The sequence below is a fragment of the Lepidochelys kempii genome, chromosome 9 (assembly GCF_965140285.1).
Source record: "Lepidochelys kempii isolate rLepKem1 chromosome 9, rLepKem1.hap1, whole genome shotgun sequence".
In the NCBI taxonomy this organism is placed as follows: Eukaryota; Metazoa; Chordata; order Testudines; family Cheloniidae; genus Lepidochelys; species Lepidochelys kempii.
The window spans coordinates 31205761-31229917 of record NC_136388.1 but is presented as its reverse complement, the minus strand read 5'-3'; positions in this window follow the sequence as shown (position 1 = coordinate 31229917).

Here is a 24157-nt window from a genome sequence, read left to right as displayed (position 1 = left end):
CCCCTGTGGGTTTCTGGACAATAGTATGATCATGAATGCAGTGGATGCACCCTCATGGTACTATAGGTGTATCAGTAACAGGCTAATAAATCATTTGAAAGCAGTTCTCTTCCATCAGCTGTAACCTTGGGGCAAAGTGACTTGATAAATCTAATGCTGAGTTAAAAAGCATCAAACTACAGATTCAAAACAGTCCCAACCCCAAATCCAATAGTGCATATGATTTACAAATAATGTGTCTGTACTTACCTTAGTGCAGTCACAGTGGTACAGTGATCTCCAGTTACTGAGGTGGAACAGAGACTGGATTTGTCCTAGTGAATCAGACTGTTGGTTCATCAGCTCCAGCACCCTGTCTCTGTCATTGGCCAATACCCAATGGTCCGGAGCAAGGTGAAACCTTCCATAATTCACCTTCCTTAGCCAATTATGATTAAGGGGAGGGGAATGCCTCCTGGCCGATGCAATGTTATATGTGTGTTTTGCAGCATGAGATTTATTTAAACTTATTTACATAACTACAAATGTTATGTTTGTTTGTTAAAATATCCAGTCCTTTCTAATACCACATACAGTCAGATCCATCTTGGGGCTGTAAATTCCGAGCTGACTACATGCTGTGTGAAGAAAGTTTGTTTGTTTGTTTTAGTGGGGCCAAATCCTGAAGTCATTACTTAGATCCAGATTGTTTCCAATCTCTTCATGGATGCACAGGCAAGAATGGGAGAATGCAGTGAGACCCTGTCCTTTGTGCCCTGATTGCTGTCTTTGTCCTCCCCTGTTGAAAAGTGTTGCTCCTCACTAGTGTACCCATGGGTGCTAGCTACCCTAGAAAAAGCAGAGCTAGCTGACCAAGGAGGGGTGTGCACGCTGTGCTATTTTAAGGGTATATCTCTGGGTACACTTCTCCTGTGTATCTGAGGGGTCTAAGAAGCTCTGCACTATCCCAAACTGGGAATGATGCCTAATCAGCATGACAGAGCCCTCTCAGTACTTAGTCAGGCATAATTTTTATTTAAATCAATAGCCAAATCCCAAAGTAATTTTTTTGGCTAAATGCTGATCTCAGTTATTCTCATGTAAATCCACTATAATCCTATTGTTCTTAAATGGTGTTGGTCTAGATTTACAACAGCATAACAGAAATCAGATTTGCACCACATTAGGCTGTTGGCTTAGTAACAGCTAAGTAAGGGGCTTTGAGTCTGGCCTTTTGTTTCTAAATTTACCTGCAACTAATTTTAGAGTGATCTTGGTGAAAATAGGATTTTGGAAAATGTATAGTATAGATCACAGGTAGGGACAAAAGTGATGGGGAATGAGAGGCCCAGGTGATGCTCATCCCTAATCTGAAGATAAAATCTAATCACAAAAGAACTGCATCATACTTTGTCTATTACAATCACTTTAGTCACGGCATGTTACCAGACACCTGAGTACTTTGTGTTCAGGCTTGGGCATGATCTCCTAGTTCATAAACTTCTGGGGTTCTTGCTCTGCTTAGGCAGCAATGTTAGAAGGTGACGAACACTAAAATTGAGGATGGCCCATCTCTGGTTCACAAAATCAACAGGCAGCTTTTTAAATGTAAGTCAAGGATTTCTAGAAATACCTGCTCATTTCGGTGGCTCCAGAACCAGTGTAGTGAGGAAATAAAGCAATTCTTGCTATGACTCTTCTATCCCCTCTTTGACTCAGTATAAGATGTAACCACCTGTATGCGATCTGAGTCAAGATACAGAAATCTATGGGTGACAGGATAATAGCTAAATAGAGAGATTTTTACTTTTCCGCTGTTTGGGTGTAGGGTGAAATCAATCATTAAATGTTCAAAGATAACTGAAAGGAAAACGTAATGGCTGAGAGGCAAAGTTGGCTATTGAGGATGAATTCAAATCCTTATGATGAGCTGTAAATTAATCGTGAGTGCAAGCTCGCATGTGATATTGCATGTTTTGGAATGCTGAGAGAGGTTAGCCATTGTTTCCTTGGAAACAATGATGGCCAGAAATGTTTAAGCCACATTAGCTTGCAATAATAACACTATTGTATATTGTTATCTTGGGGTGGTAGTTAGGGTTGCCATGTTACCTTGATCTTGGAAGGTTAGGACCAGGATAGTGTCTCTTTCAGAATTCTGCTTGGCACAAAATTTATAAGTCCTGTTTCTAGAGACTCTGACTTGGACCTCTTAATTGTACTTTAACTGCTATTAATTCCATATGAATTATAAACTAATGGTTGAGCTTCTTGCAATCTGTGTGAGACCTTAATGCCAGGACATCCAAGAGGTCTCTGTGAGCTGTGACCTTCGCAGCTCCTGAACACCCAGGGTGTTCCATACTGTGTTTGATATGAGTATGATGATAATGTTAGTACATGCCTCCTGTCTAGTGAACCCCTCACTGTAGATCAAGAGGAATTCTTCAGTGTTGAAATAAGCTGTCTTCACTTGATTTCACTAGGTCTGTTAAATGGCGTATATTGTAAATTATGTAACAAAGATGGACTTGTTTTTAACTAGAGGTTTACTTTGATTCTGGGATTTTTTATATGGTTTTTATTTTAATATCACCTTCTACATTAGCTGCATATAGTCACAGAGAAACTATCTAGGCACTGAGATCTAAAACCTTCAAATTATATGGCAATTAATCTTTGAATTACTTGGTGACTTCAATTATGGTTACTAAATTATGTCCATAATTGCTTCATTATATGCAAATAAGTATTTGTAGGGTAATTATGGAATGTAACATGTGCCAGGTAAATATGCGGGAAAGAACCACATGCACAGGTTTGGATGAACAGATAACATAGCTTCACAGGATAGAGACAGCCTGGGACTGCTTACATTTACACTTGGAGGTGCGAGGGTCAGTACTGAGTCCAAAGATTTAATTATTTCTCTCCCAAATAGTCATCAGACTGGTGACAGAGAGGTCACTCAGGCCAGGGGCTACTGGGTTTTATTATTCAGCAATGAGAAAGTTTAGCCTTGGCTGGCACATTATCTAAGGATCAGCACAAGATGAGAGCCTTAACATTTAATGGCAATGGTTTAAAGTTGTACTACTTTCAATTTGTATCCCTGTCATCATCATGGGAATGAATTCATGTTTTGCAATTCCCCATTCTCATTACAGACATTGTCCCGAAAATGAGGTAACATAATGAATGCCAGTTATCTGCTGGGAAGCATTACCATTTGTTCTGTAATGAGATTCCTTGGCAGTTCCAATTCGGGCCCCCCCAACCCAAACTGGAGCTTCGGTGATAGTAAAAATCTGTAATAATACACTGGCATTTTATGGAGAAGAACGGTAGCATCAATGGCAGCTTCAAAGAGGGAATATTTAAAAGCACAAATTTATGAGGCTTATCAATTCTCGTTTAAAAAAATGCAAAATAGGAATGCTGCAATTTCCCCAGCATCTCAATGCAAACTGAAGAATTATAGGGCTACAGTCAATCAAGGATCTATGCTGGCTTCCACTTGTATAATCTCATGTGGTGGCACCCACTAGCAGAAAACCTGTCAGGGGAAACTTGAGGCAGCGCATAATGGCCTCAACCTCCCCTTCTCTCAACTGAATAATGTCCGTATAGCCCCCAAAATGGGGAGCAATGTCCAGGGTGGAGACACAGCCAGTGTAGCCCCTTCAGGGACTTCCATTGATGGGGCTGCTGTGGATTTTAAAGGTCCCCATGTGGTGGTAGCCCCTTAAGAAAACAGGGGACTATAATATTCCTTGCCCTCCTCCCATCAAGGTGAGTACTTCTTGTGTAAGGGACTAGGTGGGGATGGGAAGATGTGAATTACACCTCTCTCTGCCAGGTTTGATGAATTTGACTGTAACCTGAAGGTCTACTGTACCCTCTAAAATTCTGTGGAGAAGTTTCAGGAGATGGGATTTGTAACAGAATACACTTTGTGACAAAGTAATTTGTAAAAGTTCATGGAATCTACGTTATTCTCTTCTATTGATTGTATTGTAGCCAGCCAGCATATATTTATAGGGTACCTGGTTTTGTGCTAAGGATTCAGGGCAGTTGAGCCCATCAACCTGCTATTCCACTTGGTGCTTTAACTGTCAAAGATTGCAGAAATGCTGGACAGCTTTTAATGTTGAAGCTTTAAATGTCTTTTGTGCCTGTCCTAACACAGAAAGAAAATTACAATCAGAACACTTTTCAGACCTGGCATTGAGTTTCCTGCTTGGAGAAGCACTTATCTAGTAACAGCAAATTATTTCTTTACTTTTTCACCACCATATACTCTTTGAAATGTAAATTAGGAACATGGAGGTCTCAGAGCTCAGAAGAGCTCTGATGATTTGTTTGTTATGATGTACCTCTCCTGCTATGCTATACCTGAAGTCGTCATACAATGTGACTGCATGGCACAATTCAGCGGTATCAAACAAGGAGACCTATTTAAGGTATTAAGCTACAGTGATGTGTTGTTGCAGAGCACAGAAATACCACTTCTTTGGCATACCTGTAACACATACCTGTAATACATACAGTAATTAGTGGTTTCTCTTGTCTTTGCTTTTATGTTATAAATTAATTAACAAGTCAATGATCCCAGCTGTTACAACAAATGAAGAATGATGGGCCCCTGGGTAAGAAGTCCAGTTTCTCCAGAAGGAGTCCTAAAAATAAACATGCAGTGGAAGAACCCAGCACTTTACCAACATATGGGGTAAAACAAAGGGAACATGAAGGATAGGAAACCATTGTTCTGGCACCCAAAATTCTAGATATTACTGGATCTGAATGCAATCATATTGCATGAACCAGATACTACCATCATTAATGCACTTTTTAACATGCAGATATCACATTTCTCTGGTGTTATTGTGTGGCAAAGAAACTGCTGATAATCCCAGCAACAACTACTATCATACAACTTTTGGATATCTTTTTACAAATGCAGGTGAGCAAATAACTAAAAGTGTCAGGAACAAATAAAAGGTTTTTATGGGTGTCATACTTTGTTCACTATTGGGACACCAGGACTGGATGTCTGATTGGAGAGGACTTCCACTTGTAAACAGGCTGATGACATTAGGGACAGAAATGTCAATCTGTGATGCCACTCCAGGGCCTGCAAATGCTGTAAATCTCTCTCTACTCTCTCTACTCACCTACCTACATTTGCAGTGCCTCTACATGGTAGGGTAATGCATGCTACAGGAATGTGATTTGTAAAGCGCACTAATGTGTTGCACATTAAATGGCCTGTGTAGACCCTGCTGATGAACAATAGAAGTTTTCTAGTCTTCTTTGATATAGTACATGCATGACTGAAGTGTGATACGACATGGTATATTAAAGCCAACTTTGGAACTTTTAGTGCATACCAGCAGTTTTTACATGGACCAATTAATGTGCAACTCATTAATACACTTTAGAAATCACACTGCCGAAGCGCACATTACCCTACTGTGTAGACAAGCCCTCAATATGCTATCTAAGTTCTGGAAAAATGAATTATGAAAAACAGCAGGAACTATATAGAAGGGATACTTTTCCGTTCTAATCCTTTTGCTCTATCATTCTACTTCAGGGCACACTGCAGAGTTTCTGCTGTTCTGGTTCTCTGAGGAATGCTTTTTTAAAGTATTGAGTCTTTGTTGTACAAGACAGGGAGGGAAGGACTGTTCCTGGTCTACTTTGGGAGAGTGTTCTAAAGCCAGGGGCTTCCTACTGATAAACTCTAGAACCACCTCCATCAAGTTTAAACCTGGACCCTGTTAGTCGTAGTGTGTGGGATGAGGAGAGCTGCCATGGTGATAGGTCTTGGAAGTAGAGTGGGTCAGGGATTTTTCAGCAAACCATTTTCCTGTTGAAAAAGGTCAATTTGTCAACACCAAATCATTTTCCAAATGAAAAATTCCAGTTTCCTGGTTCAAAACAAATTTTTGTTTTGAAATTTTGTTGTACCAATAAAATAAAAACCAGCAGGATCTTATTAAAGGGGAAAAGGCAAAATACCACATTTATTGTGAATACAGAAAGAATCATAGTAAGCAGTTAGTTACTGCTATAACATTCCATTCAATCTCATATTTATTCACACATTCATTCATACACACACACACACACACACACAGGTTCTGCAAGGTTGTTATCATAGTTACCAGCCTTAGAGTTGCTCATGCCAAGCCACTGGCCAGGTGGCCTGGACATGAGGAGGGAGCAGGGCCTTGTCAGATGCTCATCTGATGCTCCTGGAAGTTGGTTTGCAGAATCAGACCCCAAAGTTCTCACTTTTTAGAGTCTCTTTTTATAGGAATTTCTTCCTAGGCCAGTCTATGGGAATTGCTTCATCATGGTGTTGCTGAATCAATCAGCAGATGGCACATTCCTGACAGCTCCGTGCTGCTAGATGTTATCTTGTTCTTTGGTTCTCCCATTCTTGAGGCTGTTGGGTGGATTCCAGTCTGTCCTCCGGGGGTCCTCTGGTTATTTCCACTTGACGCCTTCTTCAGCCGATGGACACTGGATTCTTAGGCTGGCACCTCCCTGATCATTCAGTTATTATCCACACCAAGCATCCATCCCCAGACATCCTCTATCTCTATTTTAATTACAATTGTTAATACAACAAAAGGGCGGGGAGTCTCTGGGTGCTGTTTCTGTTGTTAGAGTATTGCTTTGAGTCTCTCTCTCTGTGAATTGCTTTGAGAACAGACTCTGTCTTAGAATGTACTAACACAATTAGCAGCTTGCAAGTTTCACACATAGAGGGAGAGAAACAGTACCAAAAACCAAGAGACCTCTTCATTAGTAATACCCTGGAATTTAAACTCTGGGGAATCAAACTCATTTGTGATTTTAATACAGAACTTCTTTAATATGATCCAACAATTTGATATAGTTATAGTTTTAAAAAAAGTCAAGTGAAGTGAAGCATTTAGAAATTATCAAAACAAAATGTTTTGAATTGACCCAAACTGAAACTGTTTGTCACTGCGCAAAAATTTCCACTATTTTGACTTTTGTCCCAGTTTGGGACGGGAAATTTTTTCAAAACTATTTCTCGCCCACCTCTATTCAGAAAAAGAGGTGCTCCTTGAGATAGCATGACTGTATCTCTTTAAGAGCTTTAGAGATCAATATCAGAACTGCAAAGTGGATCAGATCGTGGAGCACTGGCAATAACGCACTCTTGTGAGCTTACCTGCTGAAGAGATAAGCCACTACATTAAGCACCAGCTATTGCTTCTTAGTGATTTTTTTAGACTCGGGTAGAGGGAATTACAATGGCGAAGCCTGAAGATGGCAAAGGTATGAACTACTGTGGTCAGCTCTACATCTGAAAAAATGAAGTCTTCTTGCTAGCCATGGAAGAAGGCACTTTTGGTGACTTTAGTGTCTAAATAATGAGTCCCACAGGAGCCCTGGCTGTTCACTGTATTAACTACCAGGATCAAATGCCCTCAAATGAGGGTGAAGTGGTGGCACTCACTATTTCATTGAAGGCCTTCTCTCTTTCATCTAACATCAGTCAGTCAACCAAGGCTCACCTCAAGGACTGTTGTTCTTTTTTCAGGTTCCAATTTCCTATGTGCTCTGAGATATCACATGGAAAGTGCTGTGTATCAATGGTGTGTTACTAGCATGGCAGCACACGTCATCTCAGAGTACTTCCTAACTCTGTGCATATTGTAGGAAAGAGGTGACACAACGGAGTCTTGTGGGGCTTTTTGTGTTGGAGTATTTAGGCACGAATAGCTTCCCCCATCACAACTCTTTGGGACTTGGTGGAAAGAATGAGTGTGAACTACTTTCACAATTTTGTTCATCCCTGCCAGTGTATGTGCTAGGACTGTGTTGATTTCACTGGGCTTTGAATCAGGACCAAATTGCTTAGCACCAGTAAATAGCCCTGCAACGGAGCTACACCATACAACTATATAAGCATATGTACTCTAATTTACAGGGTCTGCTGAAATGCAATATGTTGGCTTAGTTGTGGTATTATACTTCTACTATATATATATTAATCAAAAAACTGACACTACAGTGCTTTCTTTCCAGGTGAGTTGATCCATTTGTTTCATCCTCATCAGTTCTTTGTTTTCTGGTCAATTTTTTTTAATTAACTGCAGCTGAAATGTTAATTACAAACACAGTTAAATTGCAAGCAACTCAGAGCTCTGTCACTTGCATCTGCAATGAAGTGGAAAAAATTTAGTTTCCTAAACCCCTCCACATAAAAAAGGAATAGTTATCTTTCTAGCACTTTTCAGTTAAATACCAAGGACTGCATGGAAGAAATAGCGGTGAAAGTTTCTTCATGAGCAGATACAACTAAGACTGTGCTAAACTAGTATGGTAAAATACTATTCCTTACCAGAATCTGCCCTCCCAATTAGCAGTCACTATGGCAGTATCTGGCAGTGAGAGAGCTAATGCACTGTGTCATGATTATTGCACTCCTCTGAACATAAATTGAACAGGGAATGGCTAGTAATTAGCTCAAGCCAAATAGGCTCTACACTTGTCTTCTTTTGTTATTAAAGTCCAAGTGGATAATGAAGGAAGCTCCAGCAATTATCACAAAACCCAGCAAGAGGTCTAACTCTGCTTAAAAAAACCTCTTTTGCCCATGTCTGTTTTTTCTAATGGAAATTTGGCTTAAGAAAAAAATAGAGAATGATTAGATAATTTCACATTAATAGGCAATAATTGTTTTAGAAAAAGAACTATTTTAAGAAGCATTTATCCTAATGATAAAGAATAATTAATACAATAATTATGTACAGATACACACAGATGAGTAATGTAGCTATTCCAAACTCATGTCAATGAAACCTTTCATAACACCCTACACCACCTTGTATTTTGTTTATGCCACAATTTTGAGAAAAGTTACTTTAGTTTTTGTCTTTTAAATTTTACAATTGTTATTAGTACTAATATCTTTTGTGTTCCTCCACAATTAGAGCCATGGTGCCTTAGTTACAACCAGAAGCCTCAGAAATTTGTACTGGTAAATATTTAAAATTTCTAAAAATCTTATCTTTACCCTTGTTCACATTCCTCCTCCTGGAAAGCCTAGAATGTCACTAGCCTGTATGCAGCTATACAGGACTTAATAAGTAAATAAATATAAATGTTTCAAACCTATTAAAATTATATGCTATGACTTTTCCATGCATACATAACAATGTCACAGTTGTAAAATCAAATATCTCATAATCCAGTGAATGCCCTTATAATCTGAGAAAAGTGATTCTTTCTGATGCTATAAAGCATCTGATGGGTCATGAGACAGACACGACTTCAAACCTGCACTTGGTCCAGGACTGAATGTCACCTGTCCTGCCTCTCAGATTAGCATAATTTTAATAATTAACCTGCATGAAGGTTGAAGTATGACAAACAAAGCAACTTCTTGCAATATCTTTGGGAGATAATATTGTATTAAGTGTACAAATAGTCTATGTATCATTGTGGGATAGACTGTAAGCACTCCATGGGGATAAGGTTACCACAGCTCCCCCAGGAAGTGAAAACAGTAGGGGATGATTCCAGCAAATCACTCAGGTTATTGTAACACCTCCAAAGAGGTACCCCTTCCTCCCCCCATGGAGGAGGGTCACAGATTCTGGTTTAATTGGGATTCTCCAGAGATCAACGGACAAAGAAAGAACTTTGGGCTAAATAGCCCAAATTTAAACTGACACAGGGTCTTTGTTCTGGTTCCTGATCTAAAGATTGACGTGAACTTGTAACCACAAGGAAAACCCACTTGTAGGTATGAAGGACTGACATCTAACAGGGCCCTATGCTGAATTTGGAGGGAAACTCTGGTAAGCTTGTTAGCTTGTTTTATGGTTTTATATACATTCTCTGTAATGTTTTTACTTTAAGAATAAATGTGCATGCTTAGAAGGAAGTGTGGGGTAACTTGTCACTGCTGGCAATTCACTGGTCAGGGCCTATGGAGAGAAAGTAAAGCATAGATGCTGGCCTTTTGGGCAAATTGGCTTGCTGAGGATATCACAGTGTTGATCAGGTAGATATGTACTCTGAAAACATCAGTCAGAAGTGAGTGAGGTGCAGGTCTCCACCCGAGAGGTGATGGCTGTGAGCTAGAAACTTTTAAGTGGGTGTTGTAGAAAGACAGTGGAGGAGGAAATATACAGATGCAGATATGCTGGAACTGTGACATGCAGTTCCACAGATTGATGTATATAAAGCACATATGTGCAGGGTATAAATGTGGTTATATTTTAAACTAGCAGAAAAAGCAAACGTTAACATGAGTAAACAAGACGATGATCTGACTGATTTGGGTTTCAAAACTTACACAACGCCATCCCAAGCTATGTGGGCTTGGGGCCAAGCAGAAGCACCTGGAGGCAAATCCTGAGAAACCTGCCTTCTTCCCCTGGGTGTTCTAGGATTCCCAGTGGCAGGAGTGGCATGGGTAAGGGATGGGAGGCAAAGATCCAGCTGGGTTTCTTCCAGCCCACTTCTCGCACTGGGATCCAAGAGCTGGAATGGGGCTTCTCCTTCATTCAGAGCACAAGAGGTGACGTATTTAAGCCTTATATAGTTCAGATTTAAAAGATAAACCACTACCATCACCTAGGAAGTGTAAAATCCTCCATCAGTCAATGGATCAGTAGTATAAGCTCTTCAAACAAACAAACTCACTTTTAAGAGGAGCCAGTAGGAGCAAAAAGATCCTGGCAGGTTTTGTCATGCTGGTAAATATGCAGTAAAGGGGACTGCCTGGTTTAAGGATTCAGTACTGGGATAATCGAACCTTTCATCTACAACTTGCTGGTTCAGATTTGGTCAGGCTCAGTGGTGACAAAAAATTATGGCAATCAAAGGTCTCTCTGGGTTTCTGCAGAATTAGTTGGAATGGATCACTTGATGATTACCTGTACTGTTCATTCCCTCTGGGGCACCTGGTATTAGCCACAGTTGGAAGACAGGATACTGGGCTAGATGGAGTTTGGGTTTGCCCCAGTATGGCTGTTCTTATGTTCTTATCCAGTTCCTAGCGGACATAAAAACCACCTCTAGAACTGATACCTGTGGACATCTTAGGGCACATCTACATGGAAGCTGTGGGTTTAGTTTGCAGTTTGTGGAGACATAACCATGCTAGTTCTACTCTAGCTGACTTGCTAACAGCACTGTAAATCCAGAGTAACTTTACTGACTTCATTAGCTCTGTACTCCAGAGTTACACCAGTATAACTGAGAGCAGAAGGTGTCCCTTTGTTCTTAGAACTGCAGTGCAAAGGAAATATAAGCTTTAACATTTATATGTGCATTTATATAGACATTAATTAACCCTCCAACCCCACCCCCAATGGACATAGGTGGTACAATGGTGGAACACATTGATAGAGGTCATGATTTCTCCAGGAACAGTGGCAGACCCAGGAGAAGAACCATACCTCTCATTCTTCAAAAATGCCAATGTGTGAAGGAAGCAACTGAAATGTGTGACAGATGACTGAAATGGGGAACACCATATGCTTTGTTGCACCTCACTCCATAATTGACATTATAATGGTTTTTAACTATAAAAACTGTTTTTAAATAAATGAGTTGTAAAAAGAAAATTGTCAAAACACAAATGGTACTTCATGCAACCACAGGTATTCCCTGTACCGGTCAGTCCCCGGCTTTGCATCCAAGACCTTCACATTTCTAACTTAAAGAACAGGAGTATTTGTGGCACCTTAGAGACTAACACATTTATTAGAGCATAAGCTTTCGTGGGCTACAGCCCACTTCATGGGATGCATAGAATGGAACATATAGTAAGAAGTTATATATATACGTACAGATAAGTTGGAAGTTGCCATACAAACTGTGAGGGGCTAATTAATTGCGTTGAGCTGTTATCAGCAGGAGAAAAAAACGTTTGTAGTGATGATCAAGATGGCCCATTTAGACAGTTGACAAGAATGTGTGAGGATACTTAACTTAGAGAAATAGATTCAAAATGTGTAATGACCCAGCCACTCCCAGTCTCTATTCAAACCTAAGTTAATGGTATCTAGTTTGCATATTAATTCAAGCTCAGCAGTTTTGCATGGGAGTCTGTTTTTGAAGCTTTTCTGTTGCAAAATTGCCACCCTTAAATCTTTTACTGAGCGGCCAGAGAGGTTGAAGTGTTCTCCTACCGGTTTTTGAATGTTATGATTCCTGATGTCAGATTTGTGTCCATTTATTCTTTTGCATAGAGACTGTCCAGTTTGGCAAATGTACATGGCAGAGGGGCATTGCTGGCACATGATGACATATATCACATTGGTAGATGTGCAGGTGAATGAGCCCCTGATGGCGTGGCTAATGTCACATATTGAATCTATTTCCCTAAGTTAAGTATCCTCACACCTTCTTGTCAACTGTCTAAATGGGCCATCTTGATTATCACTAAAAAGTTTTTTCTCCTGCTGATAATAGCTCATCTTAATTAATTAGCCTCTTGCAGTTTGTATGGCAACTTCCAACTTATGTGTATGTATATATATCTTCTTACTATATGTTCCATTCTATGCATCCGATGAAGTGGACTGTAGCCCACGAAAGCTTATGCTCTAATAAATTTGTTAATCTCTAAGGTGCCACAAGTACTCGGATACAGACTAACACGGCTGCTACTCTGAAACCATTCCTAACTTAGACATCTACCACTTGAGCTAAAGAAGTAAAGGTTAGCCCCTCTGTGGGCCAGCAAGCAGAGGGGGACATGACATACACTTTGCCAATGAGTCACCCAGCTATTTGCTAGATGGTAGTGGAAGGTTGGGGATTGGGATTCCTGAGTTCTGTTCTTGGCTCTGGAAGGAGTATGGAGTACTGGTTAGAGCAGTGGTTAGCAATAGGTTAGTCAAGTACCTTGGTTCTATTTCCAGTTATACCAGAAGTCACCTTGTACAATCACTCATTTGTAAAATTGGGTGATAGATATTACCTCTGTCTTCGGCTGTGAGACCATGCTTCATAATAAAGGTTTTAATGTGCACAGAAACATAAACACCAGGTAGTGGAAGAGGTAAGCTCCAGTCTCATGGCCTTATGGCTCTCAGCCCAGCACAACTTTGCCTAAGGCAAAGGGTATCATGAGGCTGTTTTTCTCATCCATGGACCATTGCCTTGCTAGTGTGACTGCAGGAAAGGAAGCATTCCACAAAATCTAGGATGCTTGAAAAGTCTGACTAAAACTAAGATCTTAAAATGTATACCTACTCTAGTACAGCATGCTTCTTCTCAGTGAGAGTGTTATAACAGTTATCAGACCATTTTACAAAAAGTAACATGACAACAAGATGGACAGTACCCATAGGACATGTAGAATACAGCACAACAATGTTACCTGTCTTGTCTGGTTATCTGGTGACCTTTACACTGTATCATGAATATTTTCCTTTGTTTTGCTGCAGCCTGAATTAATTGAAAGTATAAATAATATATCTCCATATCTGAACATGCTGTAACCTTTTTTCAGTCATTTACAATTAAAAATTGATTGAATCAAACTGAAATAAATTGACTGCTTTTGGAATTTTACAGTTTATGAGGAAACATTTCTGTGTTCAGCATTTGACAGTTGCTTTATACAAAAGCACAGGCCAGATATTCTTCCTTTTTCTACTCCTTACCCATTGTCTGTTTTAATCAAGCTTATAGCAAGTAGCATTCCATTACTGTTGTCTTGGAAGCTAGTTGTTGGCCTTCTCAGAAAGATTTTATTAGTCCTTGGAATGGCTTGAGCATTGGATACAAGGAGGAATATTGGCATTCCAGTTGGTAAAACGTTCAAATCTAATTGCCAGGATTATTTATTTTGTCCTGCTCAGGCAGTTGGAAAGGTTCACACCAATTCTAATCCAACTAAAGTGGTGATAGATTCTGATTAAATTAGTATCATTTTTGGATTGATATATATTTTCCCTGGGCAGGGAAATAATTTGATTTGTTTTATAATGAACAGGACATTATGAAAATAAATAACAAACCAACTAGCAACTCTGGAAAGTCAAATATTTAGAAATTGAGGAGCATTTAAGGGGTTTGCCAGTATTGTTTCTTATTTTAGCTACAAGTCCAAAAAGTGTCAGCAGATAGGGCAGATTTTTAGGCAGAGTAACTGATTTCATATTCTCTGTGTATATATAAAGTCTGCTGCAGTTTCCACGGTATGCATCCGATGAAGTGAGCTGTAGCTCACGAAAGCTCATGCTCAAATAAATTGGTTAGTCTCTAAGGTGCCACAAGTACTCCTTTTCTTTTTGTGAATACAGACTAACACGGCTGTTACTCTGAAACCTGATAACTAGAGTGGCTGTTCAGTGGATGGCTTGAGCTTTAGCATAAATCCAAGGGAGATTAGACAGAAAAACAATATACCTTGCGCCAAATGAAGCTTGGATCCTAGTATGGCTAATATCCACTGGAATGGATATTCTGGCTATGTGTTACAGCACTCCCATTTGCAATGTACTAATTAACATTGTGGCACCATGTCCATTAGGCAGCCTATTTTCCAGGCACTTACAACTCAATCATAAAATTTGGCTCCAGTCTGAAATTTGGCACCAGACTGAACCCTGAAGTAATGTTTTCCTTTTCTGATTAGATAGGAGTCCAAACAATTACATGGGAGTCATTTTAACTTTTGTTTATGGCTATCTCATGATTAGTTTTAATGTAGAGACTGACAAGGCCGGATTCTCAGCCAGAGTAAATTCATGTAGCTCCATGGACTTTAATGGAGCTATACCAGCCCTGGCCCTTGGAGACTGGAAAACAACGCATTATTCAAAAATTGTAGGAGTGGCTGCAATTCCCCAGATAAGGCCCTGAAACTGCAAAGTGATGCAATAGAATAGGGGGCACAGGGATGCATAGTAGTGCAGCTATTAATGGGATAGGGACCCTAGTGATGTGAAAGGGCAGAAGGGGAGCATTTGCATGTGTACGCCACAACTGTTCCATTATAGAGTTGCACCTTTAAAAGATGGTTAAACTGTCTTTAAAAATACCTGTGAGATATCACAATGCCAAAGTATGCTTAACCTTGATGTGAAGCAAACTTGCAAATTTACTGTAATTCAAAGATGAAGGTTGATATTATTTCATCCTGTTGTTCTCAACTGAGTATGATTACAGGTTGCAGTGATAGGGCTAACTTTGTATTTCTTCGCTTTTGTCAGTTTGTGTCTCAGCCTTGGTCTACACTAGGAGTTGAGGTTGAATTTAGCAGCGTTAAATCGATTTAAGCCTGCATCCGTCCACACGACGAAGCCCCTTTTTCGACTTAAAGGGCTCTTAAAATCAATTTCCTTACTCCACCCCCGACAAGAGGATTAGCGCTGAAATCAGCCTTGCCGGATCGAATTTGGGGTACTGTGGACACAATTCGACGGTATTGGCCTCCGGGAGCTATCCCAGAGTGCTCCATTGTGACTGCTGTGGACAGCACTCTCAACTCAGATGCACTGGCCAAGTAGACAGGAAAAGGCCCGCGAACTTTTGAATTTCAATTTCCTGTTTGGCCAGCTTGGCAAGCTGGAGAAGACCATGCAGAGCTCATCAGTAGAGGTGACCATGATGGAGTCCCAGAATCGCAAAAGAGATCCAGCATGGACCGAACGGGAGGTATGGGATCTGATCGCTGTATGGGGAGAGGAATCAGTGCTATCAGAACTCCGTTTCAGTTTTTGAAATGCCAAAACATTTGTCAAAATCTCCCAGGGCATGAAGGACAGAGGCCATAACAGGGACCCGAAGCAGAGCCGTGTGAAACTTAAGGAGCTGAGGCAAGCCTACCAGAAAACCAGAGAGGCAAACGGCCACTCCGGGTCAGAGCCCCAAACATGCCGCTTCTATGATGAGCTGCATGCCATTTTAGGGGGGGTTCAGCCACCACTGCCTCAGCCGTGTTGTTTGACTCCTTCAATGGAGATGGAGGCAACAGAGAAGCAGGTTTTGGGGATGAGGAAGATGATGATGATGAGGTTGTAGATAGCTCACAGCAAACAAGCAGAGAAACCAGTTTTCCCGACAGCCAGGAACTGTTTCTCACCCTGGACCTGGAGCCAGTACCCCCCGAACCCACCCAAGGCTGCCTCCCGGACCCGCCAGGTGGAGAAAGGACCTCTGGTGTGTGTACCTTTTAAAATACTACACATGGTTTAAAAGCAAGCATGTTTAATGATTAATTTGCCCTGGCATTCGCAGCTCTCCTGGATGTACTCCCAAAGCCTTTGCAAAAGGTTTCTGGGGAGGGCAGCCTTATTCCATCCACCATAGTAGGACACTTTACCACTCCCGGCCAGTAGCACGTAGTCGGGAATCATTGTAGAACAAAGCATTGCTGGCGTTCAAACAATATCCATTCTTTATCTCTCTGTGTTATCCTCAGGAGAGTGATATCATTCATGGTCACCTGGTTGAAATAGGGTGCTTTTCTTAAGGGGACATTCAGAGGTGCCCGTTCCTGCTGGGTTGTTTGCCTGTAGCTGAACAGAAAAGTTCACCACTGTTAGCCACGGGGATGGGGGGATGGTGGAGGGACTAGCCACGCGGTGGGGGGAGGCAAAATGCGACCTTGGAACGAAAGCATATGTGCTATGTATGTAATGTTAACAGCAAGGTTTACCGTGAAAGAGTGTACTCATTGTTCTATAAAATGTGTCTTTTTAAATACCACTGTCCCTTTTTTTCTCCACCAGCTGTATGTGTTTCAAGGACAACAGGATCTTCTCCTTCCCAGAGGCTAGCGAAGATTAGAAGGCAAAAAAAAATGCACTTGCGATGAAATGTTCTCTGAGCTCTTGCTGTCCTCCCACACTGACAGAGCACAGATGAATGCATGGAGGCAGACAATGTCAGAGTGCTGGAAAGCACAAAATGACTGGGAGGAGAGAGGTGGCGGGCTGAAGAGAGTAAGTGGTGGGCTGAAGAGAGGGCTGAAGCTGAAAGGTGGCGGCAGCGTGATGAGAGGAGGCAGGATTCAATGCTGAGGCTGCTGGAGGATCAAACCAATATGCTCCAGCATATGGCTGAGCTGCAGGAAAGGCAGCTGGAGCACAGACCACCACTAAAGCCCCAGTGTAACCAACTGCCCTCCTTCCCAAGTTCCATAGCCTCCTCACCCAGATGCCAAGAACACAGTGGGGGGGCCTCTGGCCACCCAGCCACTCCACCCCAGAGGATTGCCCAAGCAACAGAAGTCTGGCATTCAATAAGTTTTAAACTTTTAAACTTTTAAAGTGCTGTGTGGCCCTGTCCTCCCCTCCTCCACCAACCCTCCTGGTCCTTCTCTCCTCCACCACCCCTCCTGGGCTACCTTGGTAGTTATCCCCCTGTTTGTGTGATGAATGAATAAAGAATGCATGAATGTGAAGCAACAATGACTTTATTGACTCTGCAAGCGGTGATCGAAGGGAGAAGGGGAGGGTGGTTAGCTTACAGGGAAGTAGAGTGAACCAAGGGGCAGGGGTTTTTATCAAGGAGAAACAAACAGAATTTTCACACTGTAGCCTGGCCAGTCATGAAACTGGTTTTCAAAGCTTCCCTGATGCACACCACGCCCTCCTGTGCTCTTCTAACCGCCCTGGTGTCAGGCTGTGCGTAACCAGCAGCCAGGCGATTTGCCTCAACCTCCCACCCCACCAGAAACGTCTCCCCCTTACTCTCACAGATACTGTGGAGCGCACAGCAAGCAGTAATAACAGTGCGAATATTGGTTTCGCTGAGGTCTAACCGAGTTAGTAAACTGCGCCAGCGTGCTTTTAAACATCCAAATGCACATTCTACCACCATTCTGCACTTGCTTAGCCTGTAGTTGAACTGCTCCTGACTACTGTCCAGGCTGCCTGTGTATGGCTTCATGAGCCATGGCATAAAGGGGGAGGCTGGGTCCCCAAGGATAACTATAGGCATTTCAACATCCCCAACGGTTATTTTCTGGTCTGAGAATAAAGTCCCTTCCTGCAGCTTTTGAAACAGACTGGAGTTCCTGAAGATGTGAGTGTCATGTACCTTTCCCGGCCATCCCACGTTGATGTTGGTGAAACGTCCCTTGTGATCCACCAGTGCTTGCAGCACTATTGAAAAGTACCCCTTGCGGTTTATGTACTCACCAGCATGGTGCTCCCATGCCAAGATAGGGATATGGGTTCCATCTATGGCCCCACCACAGTTAGGGAATCCCATTGCAGCAAAGCCATCCACTATGACCTGCACAGTTTCCAGGGTCACTACTTTGATATCAGCAGATCTTTGATTGCGTTGGCTACTTGCATCACAGCAGCCCCCCCAGTAGATTTGCCCACTCCAAATTGATTCCTGACTGACCGGTAGGTGTCTGGCATTACAAGCTTCCACAGGGCTATTGCCACTCACTTCTCAACTGTGAGGGCCGCTCTCATCTTGGTATTCTTGTGCCTCAGGGCAGGGGAAAGCAAGTCACAAAGTTCCATGAAAGTGCCCTTATGCATGTGAAAGTTTTGCAGCCACTGGGAATTGTCCCAGACCTGCAACACTATGCGGTCCCACCAGTCTGTGCTTGTTTCCTGAGCCCAGAATCAGCGTTCCACCACATGAACTTGCCCCAGTAGCACCATGATGCCCACAGTGCCAGGTCCCGTGCTTTGAGAGAAGTCTGTGTCCATGTCCTCATCACTCTTGTCACTGCGCTGACATCACCTACTCGCCCGGTTTCACTTTGCCAGGTTCTGGTGCTGCATATACTGCTGGATAATGCGCGTGGTGTTTAATGTGCTCCTAAGTGCCAAAGTGATCTGAGCCAAAGTGATCATTGCCAGGGCTCCATGCTTGCCGTGGTATGGCGTCTGCACAGAAAAAAGGCATGGAACGATTGTCTGCCGTTGCTCTGACGGAGGGAGGGGTGACTGACAACATGGATTACAGGGAATTAAAATCAACAAAGGGGGTGGCTTTGCGAGAAACAGAATGGCCCCCACAAAGATAGAACTGAAAACCTCAAGGATAGAACTCAAAACTGGGTTTAGCAGGCCATTGATTTCACGGAGGGAGAGAGGAGAAAACAAATACAAAACAAATCTTGTCTGTTTCTTGATTTGATCCACTTCATCTATCTTTATACATCTTGCTGACAGCAGACTGTGCAGTACGACCGTTAGCCATCATCATCTCCTGGGTGCTCAGCAGAAGACAGTGCAGTATGACTGCTGGCCGTCATCTTCTGCTGGCTGCAGATTAAAAGACAGTGCACTGCCGGTAGGACTGAATCGCCATGAAATGAAACTTAAAAGGGAAATGACCTGGCTGAGTCACTTCCATGTCTGCTCAGGTGCCCCTGACCTCATCGAGGTTGGTTAAAAGAGCACTCTAGACTACGTCGATGATGGCTACCAGTCATACTGCACTCTCTGCTGCCAAAAGGCAATAAACTGTTGCTGCGTAGCAATGCAGTACCGCATTTGTCAGCACCCAGGAGATATACAGTGACGGTTAACTGAGCGGGCTCCATGCTTGCCATGGTATGGCATCTGCACAGGTAACTCAAGAAAAAAGGCACAAAACGATTGTCTGCCCTTGCTTTCATGGAGGGAGGAAGGGAGGGAGGGAACGGGGGCTTGACGATATGTACCCAGAACCACCCGCGACAATGTTTTAGCCCCATCAGGCATTGGGATCTCAATCCAGAATTCCAATGGGCAGTGGAGACTGCGGGAACTGTGGGATAGCTACCCACAGTGCAACGCTCCGGAAGTCGATGGTTGCCTTGGTACTGTGGACACACTCTGCTGACTACAGGCACTTAGAGCACACAATCGACTGTATAAAAACACTTTCTACAAAACCGACTTCTATAAATTCGATCTAATTTCGTAGTGTAGACATACCCTCAGCCTTTATAGAGATTTCATTAGGCAGTGAATATATATATACAGTAAGGCACATCCTTGTATCTCACATGGATCCTTAGGGAATGCGTCAAGTTGAAACTTAATAAGGCTGCATGTGATAACACTATTTAAACAAATATGCAATGGAAAAAAAAAACCACATCCCTTCACTGATTCATAGCTCTGACTGGAGACAGCAAATAGCTCAAAGAATCCTACAACATTGACAAGGAAGACAGAGCATCTGAACTGTTTATTCCAGAGCTGTAGGAAACCATCTGATTGATTCCTCCTCTCCCTTCCCAGAACTGTATTAGAGAAGCTCTACAATGGCCAATCATCAAGAAATCCTGGCACTTCTGACAGTATTGCAATGTTTTATTATCCCCACCTGCAACACTTGACATTCACAACCTCTGATGGAAAATACAAGGATAGTGTTCACGGTATAGGATTGTACAGTAGGCTCTGGTGTACCATGAAATTATATAAATGTTTTCCAAAGCAGTTTTACATCTAACAAAGCTATTGACTTGAAACTGGGAAAATAAGAGCTAGGTTTTGGATGAAATTTGATCTAATGGGGGCCAAATTCTACTGGCTATAACAGAAGCATCATCTGAGGAAGTCTATTGACTTAATGAGAGTTATTTGGGATTTATGATGGCGTTAGAGCAGAACTTGGTGCATGGAATCCCCTTGTGCATAGTGGGTCAGATGCTCAGCTTGTCTAAATGGGCATTGGTCCATTGAGTTCAATGGAATGATTCCAGTTTAGACGTGCTGAGGATCTAGCTCATTGCTCTTTGTAAAGCAGATTTGGGCCCTAAAGGCTATTATCATTTACTAAAAAAGCTCCATAGTCTGCTGCTGAGTTCACTTTAAAATTAACCTAACAAAATCCAGAATGTAAGAATTAACTAAAGCCAAATGCTGCCCTCAGTTACACTGCTGTAAATCCAGAGTAACCACATTGATTTTCCTGGAGTTACTCTGTAGTTACCTCAGTACAACAAAGATCAGAATCTGCCCTTTAATCTTCTAGATTTAAGTGTGAAAACATACCAGAGCAATTAAAACTGGGAGGTTGGCAGATAAAAAAGGGAAGCTGGAGAGTAGCTGTGCATTGATTCTCTTTTTGGTGGTATATAAAGTGCTACTGTCATTTCATTTTGAACTCTGCCAAAAATAAATTAGTCAGGAATTCATCATTCTCCCAGTTTTACTTCTTTTATAAAAGAAAAGAGTTTAATATGGAAATGGAAGTCAGTAATGATGAAATCCCTTCTTTAATATGCTTTTCGCTGCTTATTTGTATTATTCAGTCCTCTCTGTGCTGTCTGTCTCTCATGCTGTGGTCTGACGCTTATATCTTCTTATACTTCTTTTAAGTATTCCCCTTCCCTAAAGTTAAGCTGTCATGCATAGCAGCCTTTATAAATACTGGGCTGGATTCTACTCTCATTTTCTTTTCTGAAAATTCAGAGCAACTCAACTGAAGTTGGAATGGAATTACTCCAGATTTGCACTGGTAGAAGTTAGAACAGAATCTTGCCAATGGTCTATTGACAAATGCCCTAACAATAATGTTTTCTACATTGTCACTTCCTAGATCTATTGATATAAGACCAGCATTTATAACAGGATTAATTTGCTATGGCCTAGATCATCCTCTCCTGCAGTAAAACCCACAGAAGGGAATTATGGAGGAAGAAATCTTGGCAATGAACCCTTCACTGGGACTTCAGTGTAGATCCCAGGAGTGAGTGTCCCCTGAGAAAAACACCCACACATAAAATTGGCCACTGGGCTCATGAATAAGCCTGGCAGTTCCTTCTGGAAGAGGGGGGTGGGATCCATATAGCATCCAGGGCTATTGTGCCTCTGCACTGTGTCTGGCCCTGAGCAGCTCTAGTGAAACCACACTGCCTCCATGCCCTCTACAGAATAGATAACATGTCCCCATATTGTATTACCACATTCTCACTCATGGCCCACCTGCTTCTGCCCATGTCCTGTGTGATCTCTGCCTCATCTTTCTTCCTGTGTGGACCTGGATCCATGGAATGTTCTTCATGTCCAAAGAAGGCTGGTGGGAGACAGGTGAAGATGTCGCTGAAGTGGCTGACCATCCCTCCTTTGTTGCAGAAGTGGGGAGATCTGCACACGGCAAGGGAGATCTGGCCTTGCATAAGGAATCATTAAAATAACTAAAAGGTCTAGTTGTTCTATCACTTACATCAGCTTACAGTGCTGGGACTCCACTGATTCCTGTTGTTACTCCCGGTTTATAGTGGTGTATCAGGCTCAGGAAGCATTTGAAAGGTACAAAGAGAAAGCAAGCAGAGAAATGTTCTTAGAGTGCTCCAAGAATTTCAACTAGCAGAAATGGAAGAAAATGAGCAAAGGAGCATTTTGGCTTAGTCCCATTTGTGATTGGTTTCCCAAGCGAAATGGTGGAAGCTTCTTGCTTGAATTATTTAAAACTAGAACAGAAAAAAGCCCACTTAGATAATAGAGTGTAGGGAAATATCAGACATTGGCACCTCGTCCCCTTTTTGTAACTGGGCTCCCTATTCCTTCACACTTAAATTTCTGTAATCCTATAACTAAATTGGAAGACTAATAATGGACCATATTCTGCCCTCAGGTACATGCATGCATACAACTCCAGTGAAGTCAATGGGATTGCATGGGAATAGCTAAGGGCAGAATAGGCCTGATTTGACGAAGGCAATGAATAAGAGCAGGTGGGAAAAGGTGAGGTTTGATTCTTTTGTCAACTCCTATCCCCCTTAATTTAAACTTTCAGGGCAAAATTTGATTTCCAGTGACACCAGTGCAATCCCATCTGAAATCAACAGTGTTGCACTAATATAAGTGAGAACATAACTTTACTCTTACCCATTAATTAAGACTATATACCAGGAGAAAATCAAACCCCTAGATCATATTGTGCCATTAGTTTTTAAGCAGAGGAGCACACTGAAATCACTAGGGAGTTCTATTTAAAAAAATAAGTGGCATATCAAAGCTCCCAACAGCTGGGGTTTTGCTTTGAAAAGCTGGTGAAAAGTCAGAGTGGCAGTATCAAGAACATTATTTGAAGTAACTCTAGGAGTTCCTGGGAAGAGAGTCCCATCACAACTGTATCTTATTCATTAGTTATCCTAACTCTAGCATCTTTCATTCTCTGTGCAACTTGAAATATTTAAATGGCAGGCATCAACAATGAAATGAAAATGAAAAGCAAACAGAAGTCTGCCCAGCTTACCAGATGGAGGATTTGGAGGATGGTTGGACCTTGGGGAGAGTCTGCTCCTGAGGAGATTTGATTGTTGGTATATTTTTTGTTAGAAAAGTAAATCCAGTTTAAATAGCTCTGTAGACCTATCCTTTTAATTTATAAACCGGTCTCTGACTTTCTTTAAATAATACCAGAGTCTTTGCCAGTCAGCTCTCAGAGTGAAAAGAGAATTGTTAATTTAGGAAGACTAAGATCCTGGCCTTCAGAGGGGAAACATAAAGAACAATACTTTGTTCAAGACATTCTTAGTACTATTGGAGAACGTGGGAATATGAGCCAGAGGAATGATGTTTGTGCTTTAATATTAAGAGAAGCAAAAATGAGAACTCATATGAACACAGTGCCTGTCTGCCTAAGCCCTTGGAGGGATACGTGATAAACATAACCAAGTCCAAAAGTGTGTGAAAGAATCTTTCATTCATTTAGATGACAATGTTCAATCTCCTCACTGTAGGTCGGATTCTGAAGTGGATGTACATGGAGGACAGGGAGTGCAGAATGAGCCTATTCCTCACCCACCTGTGTCCCATGAAAGGCTTGGATAGTATTTCAGCCCCAAAGGGGTTGACATGTGGGAAAGTTTATGCTGCACCTGTAGGGGGATGTGAGAGTGAGTACACTGTCCATTTTCCATTCCTTGACCATTCATAGCAATTATATTCAATAAATGCAGTGAAATCTGTGCAGTGATACATTAGATTAGTCCTTTTTTCTTACGTTTGACTAGCACTGAGTGTTGGGTTCAGTGGTTTTGTACAGTCAGTTACAGTGAAAACAGTGTCTGGGTGGAATTCTTCAGTTAAAATATAGGCCTCTAATAGTTTGTAATCACCAAAAAAGCAGCCTCCTTGGAGAGAGGCCGTCCTTTAAGAGCCAGTTTTCAGCCGCAGTTTTGTTGAAATGGCAAAGGTAGACTTGTACATAATGTCCTTTTATTAAGTTCAGTAGAAAGCAC